This window comes from Drosophila arizonae, chromosome 4, assembly GCF_054131065.1.
Source record: "Drosophila arizonae isolate 15081-1271.41 chromosome 4, UAZ_ARI_1.0, whole genome shotgun sequence".
In the NCBI taxonomy this organism is placed as follows: Eukaryota; Metazoa; Arthropoda; class Insecta; order Diptera; family Drosophilidae; genus Drosophila; species Drosophila arizonae.
In genome coordinates, this window is record NC_142924.1 from 2,409 (window position 1) to 18,210 (window position 15,802).

A 15,802-nucleotide genomic window follows, 5' to 3' on the forward strand; every position below is an offset into this window, starting at 1 on the left:
AACGGCACTTCACATCCTTATTTGGGTGTCACTATGGACACAAAGCTGCACTTCGGCACTCATGTCACCACTGTCGTCTCGAGGATTAGGGCACGGCTGAAAAAGATAGATTGGCTGATTAATAAAAATAGTAAATTGTCTCTAAAACTAAAACGATAATTTACAAACAACTAGTTGCGCCACTGTGGCAATATACTATACCTGTCTGGGGTGCGCTCCTATCCGAAACTCAGTTCGACCGCATCAGAGTTGCACACAACAGAGCACTGAGAACCATATCTGGCGCTCAATATTATATTTCAAATGCTCGCATCAGATCTGAGCTGGGCGTCTTATCTGTGGATGAATTATTTAATAATATTTGCATTAAATATTATGATAGACTGCGAGTACACAGCAACAATGAGGCTAGAAGCATAGCCCACTATCCGTTTGTACCACAGCGGCTAACTATGCCCAGATACTCTAGCCTCGTCAATACTCACCTGGCTAATGAAATCGAGTTGCGCGCACAGCGACAACAGCGAAGACAAGCGGAGTTCGACGAGGAGCTACACGCTAATTATCTTCGCCGACATCCGCCCGTATACGGCCCGATAACTTTTCGCGAGCACAGCCGCAACATTTTAGCAGAGAGATTCACGAGGTCATATCCGGCCTCAACCCGCAACTCCAGCGAAAATCTTCGCAGAATGGCAGCGCGACGCAGAAATGAGGCTCGTCGCAACGGCGCGCCATCGTATGACGCAGTCCCACACACCCCCACCTCTGGGGCGACACAAAATATAGGCGACGCTACTGCCTCGCAGTCGCGCCTGCCAATCTTTCGGCAACTGGCGCCACTGCCACCCACAGCGAGCACTTCGCGCACACACAACACAAATCCAGGAGATTCTTCGGCCGATGCAGGCTGGTCCTTCCCCAGCAACTGATTGCAAGCATATACGCTAAAAAAGAACATAAATCTGCATTAAAATTCCAATTGGCCATTGGTATATGCAAGCAACTTACCTGGAAACTGGTCGTCCTCACATATCCTATCTGCAAAGGGTATCCTAACAAATAAAACTCAAATTGAATTTTATATTCAATTAAAGTTTTATTTGGCACGTATGCACATACACACATGCAGCAAAACAACACTACAATGCACTGGCTTAAACTACACAATCAACTTAACTAAACTGGCGGCACTGCTCGGTGATTGGGATGTGGAGTCTTCTCAGCTGCTACCTCTCGTTCCACCGGATGATTCCCTGCAAATAAAAACAAAACAACATTAAGTATAAACACTTATATATATATATGTATAATTAACATTACCTCGCAGCCATTTTGCGTCACTCACTTCTTCGGCCTGTCGAACACACGTTCACTTGCACTTGGGAGAAATTGCTGAAACAGATGAATAATTTATTAATTAATATCTAATTATTAATAATTATCTCAGTATTCTTATTAGAATCCATACTCATCTCTTTCAGTTGCAACTTTTGCAATAAATTGCACTCTGCCTTTTCATCATATGTTCTTCAAACATATGTTTTTATCTGTGCATATCGATATGCATACCAGGGGTGCACAACCTCTCTTCGCGATTGTTTTTTTTTTTTTTGCGATAGTTCTATAAGACAAAATGAAAAGAAAAACTTATTGGAATTCAAATTTATTATTTCTTAATCAACTATAAACTATATTAATCCAAATAAAAAATAATATTAGTAATATTGCAACTGAAACCACATATGTGATAGCACTTGTGATATTTTTGCACAAATATCGCTATGAAATGAATATATAAGAATATTAATGAAATGAAAGCTTACCATTTAATAAATAATTATTTGCTATAATAGTATATACTAGTAAATTTTTAAGCACTATTACTCACATTTTATAACTAATTGTAAATTCCCATTGCCATTTATGCATTTTTCGATAATTACCTTTTGTTTTGATTTATGCATCCCGATAAACGTATAAACGCACAGCTGCACAATCTCTCCTAAATTGCACTTGCGGTTTAATTTAACTTTTTAGACTGAAATAAAGGTGATAAAATGAAAAGAATTATAGATATAAGTTCAAGAATTTAATTAAAAGTTATATTAGCTTAGACAAGTATGGAGAAAATGACCGGACGATGTCCCGACTCTTCTCTCTAAATCCAATTAGCGGATCTTCTCACCGCTAAGTTTGTTGCGCATCTTATAGGTGTTCCTGCAAATAGAATTAAAAGTAAAATGAATTAATTAATTGTATCAATTGTTATTGTTTTAATCTACATAAAAATTATAACTAAACCTACTCATTAGTTTTAAACTAGTTATTTAAGCACATCAAATGTTATTCATTTTTGTTTTTGATCTGCTCTTTTGTATAATATGTAACGCAATGCTGCACAGCAATTTAATGTTGCACTTGCGACTATTTAAACAGCTCATGTGAGCAAGTTTCGGCTAATATCGACCTAAGTAACTTAAGGCGCCATGTAAATTCAAAAAAAATGCTAACGAAGAGTATTATATGAATAAAGAATATCTCTCTATTCTCTCCTCCTCTCCATTTAGCTGCTGGTCAGCTGTTATGGGCGAGAATGGAGGAAAGAGAGATTATTAATGTGTGTTCTGTCAAGGCATACAAACAGAAAAAAAAGAAAAGAAATTTAAATCTATTTAAATCGGGTTTTTTGCAATTAATTTTTGCAAATTAAATTGCTGCAATGCCTAGGGGCTATACTGCAGATGACGGTGACGAGGATATGGACGTGGAAGTCGAGTCTTTACTCGACTCGCAGCCACTAGCGCCTGCGCCCACGCCATCGAAAGTGCCAGCGAAGAAAAATGTGGTTATGGCACAACCAACAACTTCTAGAGCTGCGGCTCAGCTACTAAAAGCGAAAGTTTCATCTGCTGCGCAATCTTCGATTGCTGACTATTACAAAGCGAAAGAGGCGCTCAAAAGCGGCACGCTGTTAAGTGCCAGTGAAAAAGCAGTCAAGCGAACTGCAGAAAAGGGCGATAGCCCTAAAAAGAAGAATGCTCAGCTGGATGCTATAGATCTGGGTGACAGTGAAGAGCAGAACCTACTAGCAGACGACACCGTTGTGACTACAAGGACTGAGGACACGCATCAAAAGGCATCTGGCCTTGTAAATAAAGCTCGCATTGCTGCAAACGTGAAAGCTACACCGCCTAATTCTGCTGCTGCTGCTGCCGCTACCACTTCAACTGGAGCAACTGACGCGCACCTCAACGCGAAGCCTGCGCCGCTATTTCTGGCAAATGTCACTGACATTATGCCACTTTTAATTCGCCTGGATGACGCTGTCGGAGAGGAGAATTATACCACAAAGCCCACTGCAAACCATGGTATCAGGGTGCAGTGCAAGGACATCGCTACTCATCGCAAGCTGGTAAAGTACCTTGACGAAAATAAAATTGAAAACTATACTTTCCAATTGAAATGTGAGCGCGGGTTTAGAGCGATTATCCGCCATCTACACTATTCCACTCCGGATCAGTGGATCCGCGACCAATTAGCTAAGCTGGGGCATACCGTTCGATTCTTGAGGGGTATCAAATCTCGCTTCTCTAAGGAGCCACTTGACCTCTTTGAGGTTGAACTGGTCGCCAACGCAAATAATGCTGACTTGCTACAAGTCACGGCTCTGGGAAACCAGCGAGTAAGAGTCGAGAGGCCGTTCAAATCTGCAGAAGTAGCCCAATGCCATAGGTGCCAGAAGTTTGGGCACACAAAAAACTATTGCCGCCGCCCTTTTGCTTGCGTCAAATGCGGCGAAAATCACGCCTCTATTGACTGCAGCAAGCAAAAAGGCGACCAAACGCCAGCAAAATGCGCCAACTGCTCGGGCCCACACGCTGCGAGTTACAAGGGATGCCCCTCCTACAAAGAGGCCTGCAAGAAGCGAGAGCCCGAATCGGCGGCACAGCTCAGCCAGATTATAAGGACTTTAACAAAGCCAGCTCCCACTACAACTGCTCAAGGCAGTAGAACAAACTTGCCAAATCTTTTTCAGCAAGCCCCCCCTCAGCCACGACCTCAAACTGCTAATGCTGGGCCCAGCTACGCATCTGCCCTCCGGGCGGGTCTCCAATTTAAGCAGCCAGCGGCGCCGGCAGCCAATAATAGCCAGCAACGCCAATCAAGGCAGAATATCACTAAACGTGCCCAACAACAACAGCAACAACAACAACAAGCCAGATTGTCTAGGCAAGCAAGCGCTCAGCGGCCAGCGCAGCCAAACAGAAGCCGCAGCTTAAGTACTCGCCGTAGGCCCCCTCCTATTGTATCTGGGGTGACACACCATAGTAATGGGGTGGGCTTTCCTCTTAATTTTGAGCAGCCTAGATATGCTAACATGCCAGCTATGCCATTACAAGTTAACTCTAGATTAGAGGCCAAAATTGACAAACTTATAGAGATGATGACCACATTGACTGCTTGCCTATTAGCTAGAGTTGGTCCAAGTGAGCACATAAATGTCTAATAATGTATCTGATGCACATATTGCTAATAGACGCAGCTGCACACTGCAGACTGCTGTATCTAATAGTACCAACAACATTAACATCTCCATATGGAATGCTGCTGGTATTACAAATAAGCTTATTGAAGTAAAGCAATATGTTATTAAGCATAATATAGACATTATGCTAATATCTGAAACCCATCTGACGGACAAGGACAACATTGTAATTGACGGATACATAATTTATTTGGCAAACCACCCTACAAATAGGCGCAGAGGTGGCGCAGCTTTTATAATCAAACAAAACATCTGCCATTACGCTATGCGCTGCTCATCCTTGGACTCGCACCAAAGTGTTGAAGTATCAGTCAGCTTACAAAACGGCAAGCACGTAAATATTGTGGCCATTTACTGCCCACCGCAAGTAAGCTGGACTGCGCAAGACTTCAGCAATCTTCTGAATTTGCTGGGCGACACGTATCTTGTAGGTGGTGACTGGAACGCAAAGAGCCAATGGTGGGGAAACGCCAGATCCTGTATTAGAGGCAGAACGTTAGTAAACAGTATTTTCCAAGAAAATTGCAATATTCTGGCAACTGGGTCGCCAACGCATTACCCTTTCAACTCACGCCAAACTCCATCTGCCATAGACTTTGCGCTTTTCAAAGGCATCAGGCGAGATTTGCTGGCCATCACTGACTCTTTCGAGCTAAACTCGGATCACCTCCCATTGCAAGTCCAGCTGGTTGAGAAGCCGATCATCAGCAAAGCAAAAGGCCATCTTCTGGATTTGAATGCTAATATAAGCAAATTTCAAAGTTACCTAAACGACAGAATCTTACTCAACACTGAAATCAGCAGTCCAGATGATGTTGATGATGCTGTTGATATTCTTGTCAAAAACGTCCAAGATGCTGCAAACTTTGCCAATGCGCAGTGTCCACGCAAGATAACCAGATCTAGGTTTCGAGTCAAAAGCCAGACTCTCCAGTTGATTGAGGCCAAGAAGCAAATCAAACGCTATCTTCTACAAAGCCGAAATCCCCTGGCAAAGCAGATCTGCAATAGGCTGTCAAATCGCATCAGCAAAGATATAAAATCTGCAAAGCAAAAATATGAAGAAGAATTATTCAGCTCTATCGACCCCACAGATAGATACAGTATGCAAAAGCTCTGGCGACTTACCAACGAAATCAAGCGACAGCCGGCTCCAAATCTGCCACTATTAAAGTCCAGCGATGGCAATGGCTCTAACGCCAATAATGTATGGTGCAAAACAACGGCGGAGAAAGCTGAAGTCTTTGCTGATAGCCTTGAGCAACGCTTCAAGCCTCTCATCTCTGCATCACCTGGCGACTTGGCCGAAATTGAGGCGCAAATTAGTCAGTCACCAGCGTCTGCCTTGGTCTCTTTTCGGCCAGTCACAGTGACAGAAGTCATTAATCATATTAGCACGCTGGAGAAGAAGAAAGCAGCTGGTTTAGATAATATCGACAATCACACTATCAAAGCGCTGCCAATGAGGGCAATACTATACCTTGTTTTAATATGCAACAACTCACTTCGAATGGGCCATTTTCCTACCAGCTGGAAGTTAGCACTGGTCAAGATGATACACAAGCCCGGCAAGCCCACGCAGCATGTATCATCATACAGGCCAATAAGTCTCTTGTCTGGCTTATCTAAAATATTAGAGTTCTTAATTCTGAGCCGTATGCTTGAGCAAGACGCACTTACCAATGCTATACCCAGCCACCAATTTGGCTTTCGCAAGGCCCACTCAGCTGAGCAACAGCTTGGGCGAGTCACGCAGTTCATTCTGAAATCATATGAAGAACATAAGTATTGCTCTGCCGTTTACTTGGACATAAAAGAAGCATTTGACAGAGTGTGGCACTCAGGTCTGAGATACAAACTCAAGATGCTCTTACCTGACGCTCTGTATCGAATCCTTTGCTCCTACTTAGCAAATCGATCATTTATTGTTGAATGCCATGGAGGATGCCGCTCTGCAACCAAGCAAATACACGCTGGGGTGCCTCAAGGTAGCCTGCTTGGGCCAGTGCTGTATAACATATACACCAGTGATATTCCAAGCCCAACTTATGCCTCTGGAAATAAAATCCTCTTAGCCACTTATGCCGATGACGTCGTAGTCCTCTCAGCAAACTGTCGGCAAGCAGATGCGTTAGCTCAGCAACAAGCATATATGGACAAATTAGCTCTGTGGGCGAAGAAATGGTGCATTACAATAAATACTAGTAAAACTATGCACATTATGCATACTTACAAAAGGATATCGCCATACCAGGATATCCGCATTGGCAATGAAGCAATTAAAAACGGCACTTCACATCCTTATTTGGGTGTCACTATGGACACAAAGCTGCACTTCGGCACTCATGTCACCACTGTCGTCTCGAGGATTAGGGCACGGCTGAAAAAGATAGATTGGCTGATTAATAAAAATAGTAAATTGTCTCTAAAAACTAAAACGATAATTTACAAACAACTAGTTGCGCCACTGTGGCAATATACTATACCTGTCTGGGGTGCGCTCCTATCCGAAACTCAGTTCGACCGCATCAGAGTTGCACACAACAGAGCACTGAGAACCATATCTGGCGCTCAATATTATATTTCAAATGCTCGCATCAGATCTGAGCTGGGCGTCTTATCTGTGGATGAATTATTTAATAATATTTGCATTAAATATTATGATAGACTGCGAGTACACAGCAACAATGAGGCTAGAAGCATAGCCCACTATCCGTTTGTACCACAGCGGCTAACTATGCCCAGATACTCTAGCCTCGTCAATACTCACCTGGCTAATGAAATCGAGTTGCGCGCACAGCGACAACAGCGAAGACAAGCGGAGTTCGACGAGGAGCTACACGCTAATTATCTTCGCCGACATCCGCCCGTATACGGCCCGATAACTTTTCGCGAGCACAGCCGCAACATTTTAGCAGAGAGATTCACGAGGTCATATCCGGCCTCAACCCGCAACTCCAGCGAAAATCTTCGCAGAATGGCAGCGCGACGCAGAAATGAGGCTCGTCGCAACGGCGCGCCATCGTATGACGCAGTCCCACACACCCCCACCTCTGGGGCGACACAAAATATAGGCGACGCTACTGCCTCGCAGTCGCGCCTGCCAATCTTTCGGCAACTGGCGCCACTGCCACCCACAGCGAGCACTTCGCGCACACACAACACAAATCCAGGAGATTCTTCGGCCGATGCAGGCTGGTCCTTCCCCAGCAACTGATTGCAAGCATATACGCTAAAAAAGAACATAAATCTGCATTAAAATTCCAATTGGCCATTGGTATATGCAAGCAACTTACCTGGAAACTGGTCGTCCTCACATATCCTATCTGCAAAGGGTATCCTAACAAATAAAACTCAAATTGAATTTTATATTCAATTAAAGTTTTATTTGGCACGTATGCACATACACACATGCAGCAAAACAACACTACAATGCACTGGCTTAAACTACACAATCAACTTAACTAAACTGGCGGCACTGCTCGGTGATTGGGATGTGGAGTCTTCTCAGCTGCTACCTCTCGTTCCACCGGATGATTCCCTGCAAATAAAAACAAAACAACATTAAGTATAAACACTTATATATATATATGTATAATTAACATTACCTCGCAGCCATTTTGCGTCACTCACTTCTTCGGCCTGTCGAACACACGTTCACTTGCACTTGGGAGAAATTGCTGAAACAGATGAATAATTTATTAATTAATATCTAATTATTAATAATTATCTCAGTATTCTTATTAGAATCCATACTCATCTCTTTCAGTTGCAACTTTTGCAATAAATTGCACTCTGCCTTTTCATCATATGTTCTTCAAACATATGTTTTTATCTGTGCATATCGATATGCATACCAGGGGTGCACAACCTCTCTTCGCGATTGTTTTTTTTTTTTTTTGCGATAGTTCTATAAGACAAAATGAAAAGAAAAACTTATTGGAATTCAAATTTATTATTTCTTAATCAACTATAAACTATATTAATCCAAATAAAAAATAATATTAGTAATATTGCAACTGAAACCACATATGTGATAGCACTTGTGATATTTTTGCACAAATATCGCTATGAAATGAATATATAAGAATATTAATGAAATGAAAGCTTACCATTTAATAAATAATTATTTGCTATAATAGTATATACTAGTAAATTTTTAAGCACTATTACTCACATTTTATAACTAATTGTAAATTCCCATTGCCATTTATGCATTTTTCGATAATTACCTTTTGTTTTGATTTATGCATCCCGATAAACGTATAAACGCACAGCTGCACAATCTCTCCTAAATTGCACTTGCGGTTTAATTTAACTTTTTAGACTGAAATAAAGGTGATAAAATGAAAAGAATTATAGATATAAGTTCAAGAATTTAATTAAAAGTTATATTAGCTTAGACAAGTATGGAGAAAATGACCGGACGATGTCCCGACTCTTCTCTCTAAATCCAATTAGCGGATCTTCTCACCGCTAAGTTTGTTGCGCATCTTATAGGTGTTCCTGCAAATAGAATTAAAAGTAAAATGAATTAATTAATTGTATCAATTGTTATTGTTTTAATCTACATAAAAATTATAACTAAACCTACTCATTAGTTTTAAACTAGTTATTTAAGCACATCAAATGTTATTCATTTTTGTTTTTGATCTGCTCTTTTGTATAATATGTAACGCAATGCTGCACAGCAATTTAATGTTGCACTTGCGACTATTTAAACAGCTCATGTGAGCAAGTTTCGGCTAATATCGACCTAAGTAACTTAAGGCGCCATGTAAATTCAAAAAAAATGCTAACGAAGAGTATTATATGAATAAAGAATATCTCTCTATTCTCTCCTCCTCTCCATTTAGCTGCTGGTCAGCTGTTATGGGCGAGAATGGAGGAAAGAGAGATTATTAATGTGTGTTCTGTCAAGGCATACAAACAGAAACAAAAGGATATCGCCATACCAGGATATCCGCATTGGCAATGAAGCAATTAAAAACGGCACTTCACATCCTTATTTGGGTGTCACTATGGACACAAAGCTGCACTTCGGCACTCATGTCACCACTGTCGTCTCGAGGATTAGGGCACGGCTGAAAAAGATAGATTGGCTGATTAATAAAAATAGTAAATTGTCTCTAAAAACTAAAACGATAATTTACAAACAACTAGTTGCGCCACTGTGGCAATATACTATACCTGTCTGGGGTGCGCTCCTATCCGAAACTCAGTTCGACCGCATCAGAGTTGCACACAACAGAGCACTGAGAACCATATCTGGCGCTCAATATTATATTTCAAATGCTCGCATCAGATCTGAGCTGGGCGTCTTATCTGTGGATGAATTATTTAATAATATTTGCATTAAATATTATGATAGACTGCGAGTACACAGCAACAATGAGGCTAGAAGCATAGCCCACTATCCGTTTGTACCACAGCGGCTAACTATGCCCAGATACTCTAGCCTCGTCAATACTCACCTGGCTAATGAAATCGAGTTGCGCGCACAGCGACAACAGCGAAGACAAGCGGAGTTCGACGAGGAGCTACACGCTAATTATCTTCGCCGACATCCGCCCGTATACGGCCCGATAACTTTTCGCGAGCACAGCCGCAACATTTTAGCAGAGAGATTCACGAGGTCATATCCGGCCTCAACCCGCAACTCCAGCGAAAATCTTCGCAGAATGGCAGCGCGACGCAGAAATGAGGCTCGTCGCAACGGCGCGCCATCGTATGACGCAGTCCCACACACCCCCACCTCTGGGGCGACACAAAATATAGGCGACGCTACTGCCTCGCAGTCGCGCCTGCCAATCTTTCGGCAACTGGCGCCACTGCCACCCACAGCGAGCACTTCGCGCACACACAACACAAATCCAGGAGATTCTTCGGCCGATGCAGGCTGGTCCTTCCCCAGCAACTGATTGCAAGCATATACGCTAAAAAAGAACATAAATCTGCATTAAAATTCCAATTGGCCATTGGTATATGCAAGCAACTTACCTGGAAACTGGTCGTCCTCACATATCCTATCTGCAAAGGGTATCCTAACAAATAAAACTCAAATTGAATTTTATATTCAATTAAAGTTTTATTTGGCACGTATGCACATACACACATGCAGCAAAACAACACTACAATGCACTGGCTTAAACTACACAATCAACTTAACTAAACTGGCGGCACTGCTCGGTGATTGGGATGTGGAGTCTTCTCAGCTGCTACCTCTCGTTCCACCGGATGATTCCCTGCAAATAAAAACAAAACAACATTAAGTATAAACACTTATATATATATATGTATAATTAACATTACCTCGCAGCCATTTTGCGTCACTCACTTCTTCGGCCTGTCGAACACACGTTCACTTGCACTTGGGAGAAATTGCTGAAACAGATGAATAATTTATTAATTAATATCTAATTATTAATAATTATCTCAGTATTCTTATTAGAATCCATACTCATCTCTTTCAGTTGCAACTTTTGCAATAAATTGCACTCTGCCTTTTCATCATATGTTCTTCAAACATATGTTTTTATCTGTGCATATCGATATGCATACCAGGGGTGCACAACCTCTCTTCGCGATTGTTTTTTTTTTTTTTGCGATAGTTCTATAAGACAAAATGAAAAGAAAAACTTATTGGAATTCAAATTTATTATTTCTTAATCAACTATAAACTATATTAATCCAAATAAAAAATAATATTAGTAATATTGCAACTGAAACCACATATGTGATAGCACTTGTGATATTTTTGCACAAATATCGCTATGAAATGAATATATAAGAATATTAATGAAATGAAAGCTTACCATTTAATAAATAATTATTTGCTATAATAGTATATACTAGTAAATTTTTAAGCACTATTACTCACATTTTATAACTAATTGTAAATTCCCATTGCCATTTATGCATTTTTCGATAATTACCTTTTGTTTTGATTTATGCATCCCGATAAACGTATAAACGCACAGCTGCACAATCTCTCCTAAATTGCACTTGCGGTTTAATTTAACTTTTTAGACTGAAATAAAGGTGATAAAATGAAAAGAATTATAGATATAAGTTCAAGAATTTAATTAAAAGTTATATTAGCTTAGACAAGTATGGAGAAAATGACCGGACGATGTCCCGACTCTTCTCTCTAAATCCAATTAGCGGATCTTCTCACCGCTAAGTTTGTTGCGCATCTTATAGGTGTTCCTGCAAATAGAATTAAAAGTAAAATGAATTAATTAATTGTATCAATTGTTATTGTTTTAATCTACATAAAAATTATAACTAAACCTACTCATTAGTTTTAAACTAGTTATTTAAGCACATCAAATGTTATTCATTTTTGTTTTTGATCTGCTCTTTTGTATAATATGTAACGCAATGCTGCACAGCAATTTAATGTTGCACTTGCGACTATTTAAACAGCTCATGTGAGCAAGTTTCGGCTAATATCGACCTAAGTAACTTAAGGCGCCATGTAAATTCAAAAAAAATGCTAACGAAGAGTATTATATGAATAAAGAATATCTCTCTATTCTCTCCTCCTCTCCATTTAGCTGCTGGTCAGCTGTTATGGGCGAGAATGGAGGAAAGAGAGATTATTAATGTGTGTTCTGTCAAGGCATACAAACAGAAAGGCGAGAATGGAGGAAAGAGAGATTATTAATGTGTGTTCTGTCAAGGCATACAAACAGAAAATTGATCGCTGACTATTTAATAGCCAAAGCTGCGTTCAAAAGCGGCGCGCTAAGTATGACTGATAAAGCAGTCAAAAGAACTGCCGACAAGGGCGATAGCCCAAGGAGGAAAAACGTGCAGCTCGATCAAATTGATCTGAGTTGCAGTGAAGATGATGAAGAACTGCAAGTTGATGACATCGTACCGACTCCAAGGACTGAGGACACACATCCGAAGGCAACCGGCCTTGTAAATAAAGCATGCACAACTAGGAATGTGCAAACTACTCTGCCCACTACTGCTACTGGCGCACGCACTGCACACCTCATTGCGAAGCCTGCGCCACTCTTTCTGGTTAATGTCCCGGACATTATGCCGCTACTTATCCGCCTGGACGAAGCCATCGGCCGGGAGAACTTCACCACCAAGCCCTCTGCAAACCATGGTATCCGAGTGCAGTGTAAGGATATCGCTACTCATCGTAAGCTGGTAAAGTACCTAGACGATAATAAAGTAGAAAACTTTACTTTTCAATTAAAATGCGAGCGTGGGTTTAGAGCAATCATTCGTCATCTTCATCATACCACTCCGGACCACTGGATCCGCGAGCACTTGGCCAAATTAGGGCACCAAGTTCGCTTCTTAAGATGCATCAAATCTCGCTTTTCAAAGGAGCCACTCGATCTCTTTGAGGTCGAGTTGGTCGCCAGTGACAATAATGCTGAGTTGCTGCAAGTTACTGCTATTGGCAATCAACGAGTTGTAGTTGAGAGGCCATATAAATCAAATGAAGTTGCTCAATGCCATAGATGCCAAAAGTTCGGGCATACAAAGAACTATTGTCGTCGCCCTTTTGCTTGCGTTAAATGTGGCCAAAATCACGCCTCCACTGACTGTGGCAAGCAAAAAGGCGACAAATCTGCAGCCAAGTGTGCCAACTGCTCGGGCCCACACGCTGCTAGCTATCGAGGCTGCCCTTCGTACAAAGAGGCCTGCAAGAAAAGAGAGAGTGACAGCACGATGCAGCTTGCGAAGATTATACGCAGTATCACCAAGCCTGCCGCCACTACAACTGCTCGAGGCAGTAGAGCAAATGTGCCAAAACTCTTTCCCCAAGTCCCCCCTCAGCAACGACCACAAACGGCTAACGCTGGGCCCAGCTATGCAGCAGCCCTCCGGGCTGGTCTTCAATCACATCAGCCAGCCGCGCCTGCAGTCAACAAAAGTCAGCAACGTCAGTCAAGGCAGAATGCCACAAGGCGTGCCCAACAGCAACAACAACAACAAGCGCAATTGCCTAGGCAAGCAAGTGCCCAACGGCCAGCGCAGCCCAATAGAAGCCGCAGCTTGAGTTCGCGTCGTAGGCGCCCTCCTAATGTATCTGGGCCGACGCATCCTAATAACGGGGTGGGATATCCTCGAAATCTCGATCAACCTAGAAACATTAACGTGCCAGTTATGCCAACACAATTCAACTCTAGACTAGAGGCCAAAATTGACAAGCTCATTGAAATGATGACCACCCTTACGACTTGCTTATTAGCCAGATTTGGCCCATATGAGCACTCTAATGTGCTCTACTAACTAATAGCCAGATATGCTAAAATTCAAACTCAGCTAACTAATAATCACAAATTTGTCGTTTATATCAATTAAACTTTATTATTGCACGTATGTACATACGCACAGCAAACATATGGCGCGCTCGTCTACAACTGCAATTAAGACGTACTTAAAACTAAATTAATCAACCACTTTTTGGAGAGCTAGTCTTCTTGGCTAATTCCTCTTACATCGATGGACGATTCCTGCAAAGAAAAAACAAGTATTAGTAAATTATCAACACTTTTATTCACTTCTGTATAATTCACTTTACCTGCTAGCCAGCTTGCTATATATGCACCTTTTCAGTCTTCATTAAAACATTCCCTCGTATTTTGTACGGCGGCGGATGTAAATATATAAAAAGACAGTAATTAATTATATTAATAGTTAATTTAATATATATTTTTTATTAACACATATACTTACTATTTAGCAGCATAAATTTGCATTAAATGCACTTTGCTTCTTCTTGCTCTGTTTTGTTTTGATTTGTATATTCCGATAGACATATAAACGCAGGGATGCACAATCACTCTTATTGCGATGTATTGAATAAATTTTATTCAAACCAAATTTGCTAAAATCAATAGAACAACATTATTAAATACAAATTATTAAATTTCCTTGTAATTTTGAACTATATTAAATTAATTTAGAAATATATAAAATATAGTTGCAACTAAAATCAATTATGTGATTACACTTGCGATACATTGCAACAAATATCGTTTTACATAAATAATGTAAATATGCAAACAAAACTTATTAATAATCAAAACTACTATGTAAATTATCATTAATATTAACTTAAGACCTTAATACCTATAGTAATTTTTCTTTTTTCTTTCTTTATATAAATTTTAATTTCTTATTGCCTGCCATATAGTCTCGGGCTTGCCATTTATGTATTTACTTTCGATAACATACTGGTAACAATGTTTAAACTCAGTACCGCGCAAACACTGTATTGTGACATTTGTGCAAATTCTCTTAGCCTTGGCAACTTAAATGTAACTATGAAAAGAAATTAACTATTGTTTATCCACTTTAGTAACCTTTTGCAATTAAAACTATACTTAGGTTAAGCACAGAATGGAGAAAATGACCAGACTTTGTCTCGATTTTTCTTTATAACTCAAATTGGCCACATTACTTTGGGCAAATTTTTCTGCGCATCTTGTGGATGCTTACTTTGTAAATCATATATCTTATCTAACTAATTTAGTCTATAATCAGCTATTTAAGCACTTTATTGTTATCTATTACTATCTTTAAATTGCTCTTATATATATATATTGTAACACTACGCTGCTCTATTATTGTTAGATGCACCAGTGGCCATTTAAAATGAATCATATTATGAAAGTTTCGCCAATTATCGTCCTAATATATATTTCTAAGTATCAAATAGGCGCCACTTATATTCATAAGAAATGCTAATGTAAAGTATTATTTGAATAAAAAGTATCTCCACACTTTCTTCCCCTCGTCATGCAGCTGCTAGACAGCTGATCATGAATGAGATGTGAAGAGTGGAGATCATTATTGTGTGTTCTCTGCAACATACCAACAGAAAAAAAAAAACTACTGAATGTCCACGTCAGAAAGGGAGCTTAAGCCAGCCACCTAAATGTGCAAATTGCCTTGGCGAGCATGTTGCCAGCTATAAAGGCTGCAAGTCTTTTAAAGAAGCATGCAAAATCAAGGAGTCAACAAAATTGCAACAAGCAAATAGGCTTGTGGTTGATTTGATGCATCAGGGTAGCCTTAGCAATAGTGCTGCTACTGCTAAAATCATTAATCGACATATTGACAATTCTAAATCAACCAAATCTGCTCAGTCGTCAAAACATCTGACAATACAGCAAGTAATGCGGAACCATCAAGCTAAATTGCAGCAGCAAGCTCAAGAGCCTCGAGTGGTTCCCACAAATATGTCCAAGCAATCGCAGCAACAAGGTCAAAAGT

The 15,802-nt window shown here is 40.5% G+C and overlaps 3 long non-coding RNA genes across 11 annotated transcripts in view; 1 reads left to right on the forward strand and 2 right to left on the reverse strand.

Moving 5' to 3' along the window:
• LOC149268911 (uncharacterized) overlaps positions 1-15,802 on the reverse strand; it is a 16,339-nt gene continuing 537 nt past the window's right edge. The window contains exons 1-27 of one of the 9 annotated variants that reach the window (XR_016269931.1): positions 11,485-11,704; positions 11,010-11,162; positions 10,862-10,933; positions 10,550-10,794; positions 10,024-10,485; positions 9,740-9,874; positions 9,505-9,633; positions 8,782-9,055; positions 8,306-8,459; positions 8,158-8,229; positions 7,846-8,090; positions 7,320-7,781; positions 7,036-7,170; positions 6,783-6,929; positions 6,424-6,716; positions 6,230-6,311; positions 6,030-6,174; positions 5,678-5,948; positions 5,335-5,592; positions 5,109-5,276; positions 1,947-5,026; positions 1,472-1,624; positions 1,324-1,395; positions 1,012-1,256; positions 486-947; positions 202-336; positions 1-96 (exon numbers count right to left, since the gene is read on the reverse strand). This is a non-coding gene — a long non-coding RNA (uncharacterized LOC149268911). Of the gene's footprint in view, positions 115-201; positions 337-485; positions 948-1,011; positions 1,257-1,323; positions 1,396-1,471; positions 1,625-1,891; positions 5,027-5,108; positions 5,277-5,334; positions 5,593-5,677; positions 5,949-6,029; positions 6,175-6,229; positions 6,312-6,423; positions 6,717-6,782; positions 6,930-7,035; positions 7,171-7,319; positions 7,782-7,845; positions 8,091-8,157; positions 8,230-8,305; positions 9,056-9,504; positions 9,634-9,739; positions 9,875-10,023; positions 10,486-10,549; positions 10,795-10,861; positions 10,934-11,009; positions 11,163-11,429; positions 11,759-15,802 lie in introns of those variants that run through there. The other 8 variants (XR_016269927.1, XR_016269929.1, XR_016269932.1 and 5 more) reach the window with 8 other exon arrangements.
• Positions 11,487-12,086, forward strand: LOC149268912 (uncharacterized). The gene is made up of 2 exons (XR_016269936.1): positions 11,487-11,590; positions 11,651-12,086. It is a non-coding gene; the product is annotated as an uncharacterized LOC149268912 (long non-coding RNA).
• LOC149268913 (uncharacterized) lies at positions 13,865-15,448 on the reverse strand. Its single transcript, XR_016269937.1, has 2 exons — positions 14,106-15,448; positions 13,865-14,037 (listed from the first exon to the last, which is right to left on the reverse strand). It is a non-coding gene; the product is annotated as an uncharacterized LOC149268913 (long non-coding RNA).